The following is a 12,500-nucleotide window of genomic DNA, read 5'->3' on the forward strand; positions in this document are numbered from 1 at the left end:
GAGAATCAACATTGCTCAACAACATCATACAGAACTACATCACAGCTGAGAATCCAACATTGCTCAACAATCATACAACTACATCACAGCTGGGGAAGGTTAACCAAGAGCATGAGGTTCGGCAGATTGAAGATACGGCTCGGACCAAAGCATTTCAAGACCATGCAATCAACTGCAATGACATCTTCAAATCCATATTCCAACAAGAGGCATTCATCAGAACTGTGCTGACCAATGGTATCGCTGGCATCGGAGAATCAGTCTCAGTGCAGAAGTTCATCCTTGACTGGGCAGAAGGAAGAGCCAATCAGGATGTAGATTCTGTCTTCACCCTTCCATTCTGGGACTTGAATCTAAACAAGTACGACCAGTACAGTCTGTTGGAGCTCCTGAGTGACTTCCACCCTGAACTAGCAGATATGAAGGACACTAAGAAGGTGGTCGACGGTAAAGTTGTGTTCATCTTAGTTGGTCTGAATGAAAGTCAACTTCCACACTGTGTTTCCATGACAACAAAAGGTTGTCTAATGTAACCAAGACAACATCAGTGGACGTGCTGCTGACGAACCTCATCAAGGGGAATCTGAAATATCCACAGAAAGTAGAATACTTCAAGAAGAGATCCAGTGATGATGAGAACCTGGCCAGCAAAATCATCTCCCACATAAAGACATCAAGGAGCCTCCACATCATGTGCCACATACCGGTCTTCTGTTGGATTACTGCCATGGCTTTTGGGATCATGTTCTGAAGAAGTGCCTTTTGGGAACATGTTCTATAGAAGTTCCTTTTGGGATCATGTTCTGAAGAAGTTCCTTTTGGGATCATGTTCTGAAGAAGTGCCTTTTGGGAACATGTTCTGAAGAAGTGCCTTTTGGGAACATGTTCTGAAGAAGTGCCTTTTGGGAACATGTTCTGAAGAAGTGCCTTTTGGGAACATGTTCTGAAGAAGTGCCTTTTGGGAACATGTTCTGAAGAAGTGCCTTTTGGGAACATGTTCTGAAGAAGTGCCTTTTGGGAACATGTTCTGAAGAAGTGCCTTTTGGGAACATGTTCTGAAGAAGTGCCTTTTGGGAACATGTTCTGAAGAAGTGCCTTTTGGGAACATGTTCTGAAGAAGTGCCTTTTGGGAACATGTTCTGAAGAAGTGCCTTTTGGGAACATGTTCTGAAGAAGTGCCTTTTGGGAACATGTTCTGAAGAAGTGCCTTTTGGGAACATGTTCTGAAGAAGTGCCTTTTGGGAACATGTTCTGAAGAAGTGCCTTTTGGGAACATGTTCTGAAGAAGTGCCTTTTGGGAACATGTTCTGAAGAAGTGCCTTTTGGGAACATGTTCTGAAGAAGTGCCTTTTGGGAACATGTTCTGAAGAAGTGCCTTTTGGGAACATGTTCTGAAGAAGTGCCTTTTGGGAACATGTTCTGAAGAAGTGCCTTTTGGGAACATGTTCTGAAGAAGTGCCTTTTGGGAACATGTTCTGAAGAAGTGCCTTTTGGGAACATGTTCTGAAGAAGTGCCTTTTGGGAACATGTTCTGAAGAAGTGCCTTTTGGGAACATGTTCTGAAGAAGTGCCTTTTGGGAACATGTTCTGAAGAAGTGCCTTTTGGGAACATGTTCTGAAGAAGTGCCTTTTGGGAACATGTTCTGAAGAAGTGCCTTTTGGGAACATGTTCTGAAGAAGTGCCTTTTGGGAACATGTTCTGAAGAAGGGCCTTTTGGGAACATGTTCTGAAGAAGTGAAACAAGAAGAAGCCTAAAACTCTGACTGAGATGTACATTTTCTTCCTTCTCACTCTGACAAACATGAAGAACAAGAAGTATCATGAGAAAAATGAATCAGATCCTCGTAATCTGTCAATCTGTAATCTGTCAGTCCCCACATGCTTCAAGATGGCCACCATTGTCCCCGTACCTAAGAAAGCAAAAGTAACTGAACTAAATGACTATCGCCCCATAGCACTCACCTCTGTCATCATGAAGTGCTTTGAAAGACTAGTCAAGGATCATATCACCTCCACCCTACCTGACACCCTAGACCCACTTCAATTTGCTTACCGCCCCAATTGGTGCACAGATGGCGCTGTCGCCACCGCACTGCACACTGCCCTGTCCCATCTGGACAAGAGGAATACCTATGTAAGAATATTGTTAATTGACTACAGCTCAGCATTCAATATCATAGTACCCTCCAAGCTCATCATCAAGCTGGAGGACATGGGTCTGAACCCCGCCCTGTGCAACTGGGTCCTGGACTTCCTGACGGGTTGCCCGGAAGTGGTGAAGGGAGGAAACAACACCTCCTCTTCGCTGATCCTCAACACTGGGGCCCCACAAGGGTGCTCAGCCCCCTCCTGTACTCCCTCTTCACCCACGACTGCGTGGCCAAGCACGCCTCAAATCCAATCATCAAGTTTGCAGGCGACACAGTGGTAGGCTTGATTACCAACAACGATGAGACAGCCTACAGGGAGGAGGTGAGGGCTCTGGCAGTGTGGCTCCAGGAACATAACCTCTTACACAACGTCAACAACACTAAGGAGATGATTGTGGTCTTCAGGAAACAGCAGAGGGAGCAGCCCTCTATCCACATCGTTGGGACTGCAGTGGAGAAGGTGGGAAGCTTCAAGTTCCTCTGCGTCCACATCACTGACAAACTGAAATGGTCCTGCCTGGTAGCTAGACACTGCAGAGTATGGTATGGCAACAGCACCGCCCACAACCGCAGAGGAGGTACTGGGTGAATTTGACATGAGAAAATACAGCACAACACTAGAGGGTGTTAGAAGACTGGTCCCGGTAGCGAGACACTGCAGGAAGGCTACGGAGGTTCAGTTGTTATTTATCATCGGTTTGCTTTGCAGGCATTTGTAGAATTCCACATACAAACCAAGTCCAGAAATTAATGATTATAAGTCCTTAACATAGGACAACAGATCATTCCATAATGGCCAGATTAACTAAGGATAGTGGGGGACAACTAGTGTTACATGTAAAATGACACGCAGGTACCTATTATTCTGTTATGAATGTGATATTTCTAATAAGGATTATTAAAAGCAGTTACACAATAAACAGATATTAGTTGCACATACATTTCTTAAAATCCAATTTGACAACTGAAGATACACCTTGTCACAACAGTAGCAGATCGCCAGCTAATCTGTCACTATGTTAGCAAATAGCCAGCTAATCTGTCACTATGTTAGCAAATAGCCAGCTAATCTGTCATTATGTTAGCAAATAGCCAGCTAATCTGTCACTATGTTAGCAAATAGCCAGCTAATCTGTCACTCTGCTGGACTTTGTTAGCAAATAGCCAGCTAATCTGCATCACTATGTTAGCAAATAGCCAGCTAATCTGTCACTATGTTAGCAAATAGCCAGCTAATCTGTCACTATGTTAGCAAATAGCCAGCTAATCTGTCACTATGTTAGCAAATAGCCAGCTAATCTACGTGGCAAGATAGCTAGCTTCATCAAACATCAAAAGTTATACTTAATTAAACATCTAGTTGTGTCTTCCTCTCCTCAGACTCGAGGACTGCTCCCTCACAACCAGAAGCTGGGAAATTGTTGCATCAGCTCTCCAGCTGCCTGGCTCACACGTGAGAGCTGGACATCAGTCACCACGTCATGATTGACTCACACCTGAAGCTCCTCTCTTCTGGACTGAGGAGTCCCAACTGCAGACTGGAGTTTACGGATCTGAGCTACGTCGACACGGAGAAGTCAGGGCTCGATCTCTCGGCTTCTGGACTGAGGAGTCCCAACTGCAGACTGGAGTTTACGGATCTGAGCTACGTCGACACGGAGAAGTCAGGGCTCGATCTCTTGACTTCTGGACTGAGGAGTCCCAACTGCAGACTGGAGTTTACGGATCTGAGCTACGTCGACACGGAGAAGTCAGGGCTCGATCTCTCGGCTTCTGCACTGGGGGAATCGCTGCACGGTCAACTGCACACGCTGAGGTGAGTAGGTTACTTTCCCTCCCTATGTTTGTGGGGTGTGTTCTCAAAGAGGACTGCTATGATACGTTAGACCTCTGGAGTCAGAGAAGAGCCATCTGACAGAGCTGGACCTCAGCTACAACAAACTGACAGACACCGGGGTGGAGAGGATCTCCACTGGGCTTAGGAGTCCACACTGTAAACTGAAGATCCTGAGGTGGGATATTTATCACAACAAGTGTTTTGAGTAATGCCAATCCATGCAGCCCTTTAAATCAAATCCAAATCAATTAATTCCATATTCTCTGACTGCAGACTTGTCTGTTGTGAGTCACTTCCTATGGGAAGTCTGTCCCTTCTCTAGCAGTCTCCCAGCTGGAGGAACTGAATCTGAGCTGCAACACACTGGGCGACATGGGACAAGCGTCTCTCTGCTGGACTGGAGGATCCACACTGGGCGACATGGGACTGAAGTGTCTCTCTGCTGGACTGGAGGATCACACTGGGCGACATGGGACTGAAGCATCTCTCTGCTGGACTGGAGGATCCACACTGGGCGACATGGGACTGAAGTGTCTCTGCTGGACTGGAGGATCCACTGGGCGACATGGGACTGAAGCATCTCTCTGCTGGACTGGAGGATCCACTGGGCGACATGGGACTGAAGCATCTCTCTGCTAGATGGAGGATCCACACTGGGCGACATGGGACTGAAGTGTCTCTCTGCTGGACTGGAGGATCCCACACTGGGCGACAGCTGGGACTGAAGCATCTCTCTGCTGGACTGGAGGATCCACACTGGGCGACATGGGACTGGGCTTGTCTCTCTGCTGGACTGGAGGATCCACACTGGGCGACATGGGACTGAAGCACATCTGCTGGACTGGAGGATCCACACTGGAGCATGGGACTGAAGCATCTCTCTGCTGGACTGGAGGATCCCACGCACAAGCGATGGGACTGAAGCATCTCTCTGCTGGACTGGAGGATCACACTGTCAGATACAGAAACTAGGAGTGACAGGTGTGATAATGGCAGCTGTAAAAAATATATATATATGTATATAAATAAAATAAATGTATGTGTGTGGTATACATAGTTTTATTTTATATTCTGTATTCTTTGTATGAATTTGGAACCAAACCACAAAGATGAACAGTCAGCCTAGAATGCAGTGCAGCCTGTTTAACCTGTCTGGTGATGACAACACTAAAGTTACCTACAGCTTCTGATCAGTAATGTAACAGGTGGGTTGTGAATCTGATCTCGATCTGATCTCGTCCTGACTCCGCGAAGAACAGGTGTGTTACTGTCACACAGCCTCCATTTTGACTGAGACACAGAGGAGACTTGCCAGACAGCAGACGGACACAACACACAACCACAGTGAGTATCTGTGTGTGAGAGAGATGTCCTGACAGGTGGTGTTTGACTGTATGCTGGTTCTGTTTACCATGTCGAAGTGTATATGTCTTTCCCAATATTAGCTTGTGAATGTTTGTTTCATGTCCCAAGTTCAGCTGTGTGTGTGTGTGTGTGTGTGTGTGTGTGCAAATTAGTAGTCTTGCATTATGTCTGTTTTGGGTCATTTGAATTTTAGTATTAATGAACCGTTTGCTATTATGTCATTCCAGATCAGTACAGAAGAACCTCAGCTCTCTTCCTCTCTCCCCCTGTCTGCTACGGTGGGCTCCTCTCCCCCTGTCTGCTGGGGGCTCCTCCTCTAAGAAGACTGTATTTGGGGGAGAAAGAAGCAACAGGACTCTGTGTTGACCTGGAGTGAACTGAAGGGGGCACTATCCAGTAAGAACAGAAGAGACGCATCATTATTCCTCCCTCTGGACAAAACTGTCAGTGGATAACCTGAAGAGGGAGGTCCTTACGCAATGATACGTTTTCAGTGGCGAGAGAAAGGAGTCGCTGTCAATCAAGAGGCTGTCATTGGGTAACTCTAGAAGGAGTCCGTCACCGAGTATCTCTCTGGGTAAGAGGAAGAAAGGAGAACAGAAGAGATTCTCTCTAGCAACATCAAGAAGGAATCACATCCTCCACCACCAGCCAAGAAGATATTCTCTGGTTAACATCAAGAAGGAATCACATCCTCCACCACCAGCCAAGAAGATATTCTCTCCTGGTTAACATCAAGAAGGAATCACATCCTCCACCTCCAGCCAAAGAAGATATTCTCTCTGGTTAACATCAAGAAGGAATCACATCCTCCACCTCCAGCCAAAAGATATTCTCTCTGGTTAACATCAAGAAGGAATCCATCCTCCACCACCAGCCAAGAAGATATTCTCTCCTGGTTAACATCAAGAAGGAATCACATCCTCCACCTCCAGCCAAGAAGATAGTCTCTGGTTAACATCAAAGAAGGAATCACCTCCCAAAGAGAGATTATCCCTGGCAAATGTTAACCCCTTACTTTAAACCTGACCTCCAGCCCTGGACAGAGAGATGGATGGATGGACAGGCAAGCAGACAGACCGACAGAGAGGAGGTGGACAGACAGAGAGACCGGTGGACAGAGAGAGACAGATGGACAGAGAGACCGGTGGACAGAGAGCCCGGTGGACAGACAGAGAGAGACAGATTGACAGAGAGACCGGTGGACAGACAGATGGACAGAGAGACCGGTGGACAGACAGAGACGGTGGACAGACAGAGACAGATGGACAGAGAGACCCGGTGGACAGACAGAGAGACCAGTGGACAGACAGAGACAGATGGACAGAGAGAGTATTTAGCTTCTAGTTTGTGTCCTTATTCCCGTTCCTAGCAGCATCATAAAAGACAGACATGAGCAAGCGTTGGCCACCGCCAGGCATAACCAAGCGATCAGGCATAACCAAGCGATCAGGCATAACCAAGCGATCAGGCAGACAGACACAGATTAGGGATGTATTCAATTTTCTGGCTTTATTTAGAGATGTTTTGGTACAAAAATAAAACTAAAAATCAGTAACAGATATTTTTAAATGAAAGAGAAAAACAACAGCTTCTCAAAAATGTAGTCTTTAATTTGGGGAGGGAAAATATTTTTATGGTGAAAAATGTATTTTTTTTTTTTTACCTTTATTTAACGAGGCGAGTCAGTTAAGAACAAATTCTTATTTTCAATGACAGCCTGGGAACAGTGGGTTAACTGCCTGTTCAGGGGCAGAACGAAAATAATGTAATGAAAATAATGAAGATGTAAATATTTAGAATATTCATATCCAGCATTTCCCTTTTATAGTTTCTCAGGTATGAACATTTTCCCTTTACAGAGATGATTTCAGCCAGTAATGGTGATAGTTGGGGTACGTCCCAATGGTCTCTCCTTAAGGGTGCACCCGTTCACTACAGTCAGAGAGACACAGATGGACAGACCGTCAGAGACACAGATGGACAGACAGTCAGAGAGAGACAGGTGTACAGACAGTCAGAGAGACACAGGTGGACAGACAGTCAGAGAGACAGGTTGACAGACAGTCAGAGAGACAGGTGGACAGACAGTCAGAGAGACAGGTGGACAGACAGTCAGAGAGACAGGTGGACAGACAGTCAGAGAGAGACAGGTGGACAGACAGTCAGAGAGAGACAGGTGGACAGACAGTCAGAGAGAGACAGGTGGACAGACAGTCAGAGAGAGACAGGTGGACAAGTCAGGTGGACAGACAGTCAGAGAGAGACAGGTGGACAGACAGTCAGAAAGAGACAGGTGGACAGACAGTCAGAGAGACAGGTGGACAGACAGTCAGAGAGAGACAGGTGGACAGACAGTCAGAGAGAGACAGGTGGACAGACAGTCAGAGAGAGGTGGACAGACAGTCAGAGAGAGGTGGACAGACAGTCAGAGAGAGACAGGTGGACGGACAGTCAGAGAGAGACAGGTGGACAGACAGTCAGAGAGAGAGGTGGACAGACAGTCAGAGAGAGACAGGTGGACAGACAGTAAGAGAGGTGGACAGACAGTCAGAGAGAGACAGGTGGACGGACAGTCAGAGAGAGACAGGTGGACAGACAGTCAGAGAGAGAGGTGGACAGACAGTCAGAGAGAGACAGGTGGACAGACAGTAAGAGAGAGGTGGACAGACAGTCAGAGACAGGTGGACAGACAGTCAGAGAGAGACAGGTGGACAGACAGTCAGAGAGAGACAGGTGGACAGACAGTCAGAGAGACACAGGTGGACAGACAGTCAGAGAGAGACAGGTGGACAGACAGTCAGAGAGACACAGGTGGACAGACAGTCAGAGAGAGACAGGTTGACAGACAGTCAGAGAGAGACAGGTGGACGGACAGTCAGAGAGAGACAGGTGGACAGACAGTCAGAGAGAGACAGGTGGACAGACAGTCAGAGAGACAGGTGGACAGACAGTCAGAGAGAGACATGTGGACAGACAGTCAGAGAGAGAGAGATGGATGGACAGTCAGAGAGAGAGATGGATGGACAGTCAGAGAGAGATGGATGGACAGTCAGAGAGAGACAGGTGGACAGATAGTCAGAGAAAGGTGGACAGACAGTCAGAGAGAGACAGATGGATGGACAGTAACAGAAGAGACAGACGGCTGGACAGTCAGGAAGTGTTGTAGGTTCTTTAATAGAAGCGGATTCCATCATTTCTGACCATGAAACTGATTGTGAGGTCACAGAAACAACCAGAACACATCAGTCTACAATACAGACTGGTCTACAGTCTATTCCTTCATTCTCCAGACAGCTAGACAGATAAGAGGATGGCTGGCAGACAGCTGGAAGGCCTAGACAACGATGCAACATGCAGGCGGTATTGGGCAACAGATGGCAGCTCTGAGAAGATACACCCCTGATGTAGAAATGCCTGTATGATCATGTGTAAAATGTGCTTGCAGCCGAGGCATTCAGTGCGGTGAATAAACTCCGTTTGAGTCTTTTCTAGTCGTCCGTTTGAGTTTTTACTCTGTTCAGAACCTAACAATACATTTAATAACAGTAAAATGTCTTTACAAATACTAAAATACTAAATACTAAAATAATACCCTTCTTAAAAACTCACCTAACATGTTGTGCAGTACACACACACACACACCTCTCCAACCCCTGCACACACACACCTCTCCCCTCACTGTATACACTCAGCGCAGACTATTCTCGTAAGATCAACAACAAAAAATGCATAAATAAAATGTCAAATTAAAAAGTCATAAATATACAGTTCTGATTGTAATGAGGACTTTCCTACTGAGCTGACTGCTCAGGTAGACAACATGTCAACACATATCTGAGGAGTGTATATGGGACACTGTCAATAAAGTTGGTTCAAACAGAAATGTCAGTGCCTGTAGGTAACTGTAGTCATGTTTTCTGTAACATACAGTATCATACAAACAACATTTTACAACTAAACATCACATTATACAATAAAAACATTTAGCATGATTCAGAAACTCCCCCCAAAATAATCATACACTGTGTGTGTGTGTGTGTGTGTGTGTGCGCGCGCATGCTTGTGTCAGCTCTCTGTGGACGTCATCATGTCCTCTGTTCCCTTCAGGATGAGAGGAGCTCCCTGGTCTTCTCCACCAGCTCCGCATCACCATTGTCATACGGCTGGAGAGGGAGGACGAGGAGAGAGGGATGGAGAGGCAGGGTGAAGGGGACGAGGAGAGAGGGATGGAGAGGGAGGATGAAGGGGACGAGGAGAGAGGGATGGAGAGGGAGGATGAAGGGGACGAGGAGAGGGGGATGGAGAGGGAGGGTGAAGGGGACGAGGAGAGAGGGATGGAAGGTGAAGGGGACGAGGAGAGGAGGGATGGAGAGGCAGGGTGAAGGGGACGAGGAGAGAGGGATGGAGAGGCAGGGTGAAGGGACGAGGAGAGAGGGATGGAGAGGCAGGGTGAAGGGGACGAGGAGAGAGGGATGGAGAGGCAGGGTGAAGGGGACGAGGAGAGAGGGATGGAGAGGGTGGAGGCGAGGAGAGAGGGATGGAGAAGGAGGACGAGGAGAGAGGGATGGAGAGGCAGGGTGAAGGGGACGAGGAGAGGGATGGAGAGGAGAGGGTGACGAGGGGGACGAAGGGAGAGAGGGATGGAGAGGCAGGGTGAAGGGGACGAGGAGAGAGGGATGGAGAGGCAGGGTGAAGGACGAGGAGAGAGGGATGGAGAGGGGAGAGGGGGATGAGAGAGAGGGGGAGAGGGGAGGGTGAGGGGACGAGGAGAGAGGGATGGAGAGGAGGTGAAGGGGACGAGGGAGAGAGGGATGGAGAGGCAGGGTGAAGGGGACGAGGAGAGAGGGATGGAGAGGCAGGGTGAAGGGGAGGGATGGAGAGGGATGGACGAGGAGAGGGATGAGAGGAGGGGACGAGGAGAGAGGGATGGAGAGGAGGGGAGGGACGAGGAGAGGGGACGAGGAGAGGGGATGGAGAGGCAGGGTGAAGGGGACGAGAGAGGGGATGGAGAGGGAGGCGAGAGAGGGGATGGAGAGGGAGGACGAGGAGAGGGGATGGAGGAGGGAGGGGACGAGGGAGAGGGATGGAGAGGGAGGGGGACGAGGAGAGGGGATGGAGGGAGGACGAGGGAGAGGGATGGAGGAGCAGGGGAGGGACGAGGAGAGAGGGATGGAGAGGGAGGGGTGAAGGGGACGAGGAGAGAGGGATGGAGAGGGAGGATGAAGGGGACGAGGAGAGGGGATGGAGAGGCAGGGTGAAGGGGACGAGGAGAGAGGGATGGAGAGGCAGGGTGAAGGGGACGAGGAGAGAGGGATGGAAGGCAGGAGAGGGGACGAGGAGAGAGGGATGGAGAGGCAGGGTGAAGGGGACGAGGAGAGAGGGATGGAGGCAGGGTGAAGGGGACGAGGAGAGAGGGATGGAGAGGCAGGGTGAAGGGGGAGAGAGGGATGGAGAGGCAGGGTGAAGGGGACGAGGAGAGAGGGATGGAGAGGCAGGGTGAAGGGGACGAGGAGAGAGGGATGGAGAGGCAGGGTGAAGGGGACGAGGAGAGGGATGAAAGGAGGGATGGAGAGGCAGGGTGAAGGGGACGAGGAGAGAGGGATGGAGAGGCAGGGTGAAGGGGACGAGGAGAGAGGGATGGAGAGGCAGGGTGAAGGGGACGAGGAGAGAGGGATGGAGAGGCAGGATGAAGGGGACGAGGAGGGGATGAAAGGAGAAAGAGGGGATGGAGAGGCAGGGTGAAGGGGACGAGGAGAGAGGGATGGAGAGGCAGGGTGAAGGGGACGAGGGAGAGAGGGATGGAGAGGCAGGGTGAAGGGGACGAGGAGAGAGGGATGGAGAGGCAGGGTGAAGGGGATGAGGAGAGAGGGATGGAGAGGCAGGGTGAAGGGGATGAGGAGAGAGGGGTGGAGAGGCAGGGTGAAGGGGACGAGGAGAGAGGGATGGAGAGGCAGGGTGAAGGGGACGAGGAGAGAGGGATGGAGAGGCAGGGTGAAGGGGATGAGGAGAGAGGGATGGAGAGGCAGGGTGAAGGGGATGAGGAGAGAGGGATGGAGAGGCAGGGTGAAGGGGATGAGGAGAGAGGATGAAAGGAGAAAGAGAGGGATGGAGAGGCAGGGTGAAGAGGACGATGGGAGAGAGGATGAAAGGAGGAGAGAGGGATGGAGAGGCAGGGTGAAGGGGACGAGGAGAGAGGGATGGAGAGGCAGGGTGAAGGGGATTAGGTGGAGGATGAGGAGAGAGGGGATGAAAGGAGAAAGAGAGGGATGGAGAGGCAGGGTGAAGGGGATTAGGTGGAGGATGAGGAGAGAGGGGATGAAAGGAGAAAGAGAGAGTTAGTAAGGTCCAGCCATCGGAGAGAGAGAGATAGAGAGAGATGAAGAAACAGAGAAATACAGTGTGGTGTCTTTCACAGAGGTGTTCAGTAGCTTCATCTCTGCTCCTCTCCATGACAAGCACAGCAATAAGCTGGATCACAGCTCGTACAGATATCCTCTCTGCTCCTCTCTATGGTACGCACAGCAATAAGCTGGATCACAGCACGTACAGATATCCTCTCTATGGTACGCACAGCAATAAGTTTGGATCACAGCACGTACAGATAGGAAACACAATAGGGACACAATACAACTAAGCTATAACCTAAGTGAAACCCAACTATAACCCACAACCTATTTATTGAGCCATTTGTGTGGGTGGTGGGTAGTCAAGCGGTGAAGCGTGTTGGGCCAGTAACCGAGGCGACTAGGTGAAGAATCTGTCAACGTGCCCTTGAGCAAGGCCCTTTAACCCGGATGCTCCTGTAAGTGGCTGTGGAGAAGAGCGTCTGCTAAATGACTAATATGTTTCGCTTCTAGTTTGTGTCCTAATTCTCGTTCCTGGCAGCATCATAAAAGACAGGCATGATCAAGCGATGGCCGCACCCAGCACCACGATGCCGCCAGGCATAACCAAGCGATCAGGCAGACAGGCACAGATTAGGAGTATTTTCATTTTTCTGGTTTTATTTTCAGAGATTTTTTTTGATACAAAAATAAAACAAAAAAACAGAAACAGATTTTTAAATGAAAGAGAAAAAATGGTTTCTCTGTTAAACGGAGTTTTATTTTACAATCTGGGAAAAATATGTTTTCATACGTGTTTA

The 12,500-nt window shown here is 49.0% G+C and overlaps 1 pseudogene; it reads right to left on the reverse strand.

Moving 5' to 3' along the window:
* Nucleotides 1-9,426: 9,426 nt before the first annotated feature.
* LOC135533975 (lysophosphatidic acid receptor 2-like) overlaps nucleotides 9,427-12,500 on the reverse strand; it is a 16,758-nt pseudogene continuing 13,684 nt past the window's right edge.

This window comes from Oncorhynchus masou, unplaced genomic scaffold (assembly GCF_036934945.1).
Source record: "Oncorhynchus masou masou isolate Uvic2021 unplaced genomic scaffold, UVic_Omas_1.1 unplaced_scaffold_2861, whole genome shotgun sequence".
Classification (NCBI taxonomy): domain Eukaryota; kingdom Metazoa; phylum Chordata; class Actinopteri; order Salmoniformes; family Salmonidae; genus Oncorhynchus; species Oncorhynchus masou.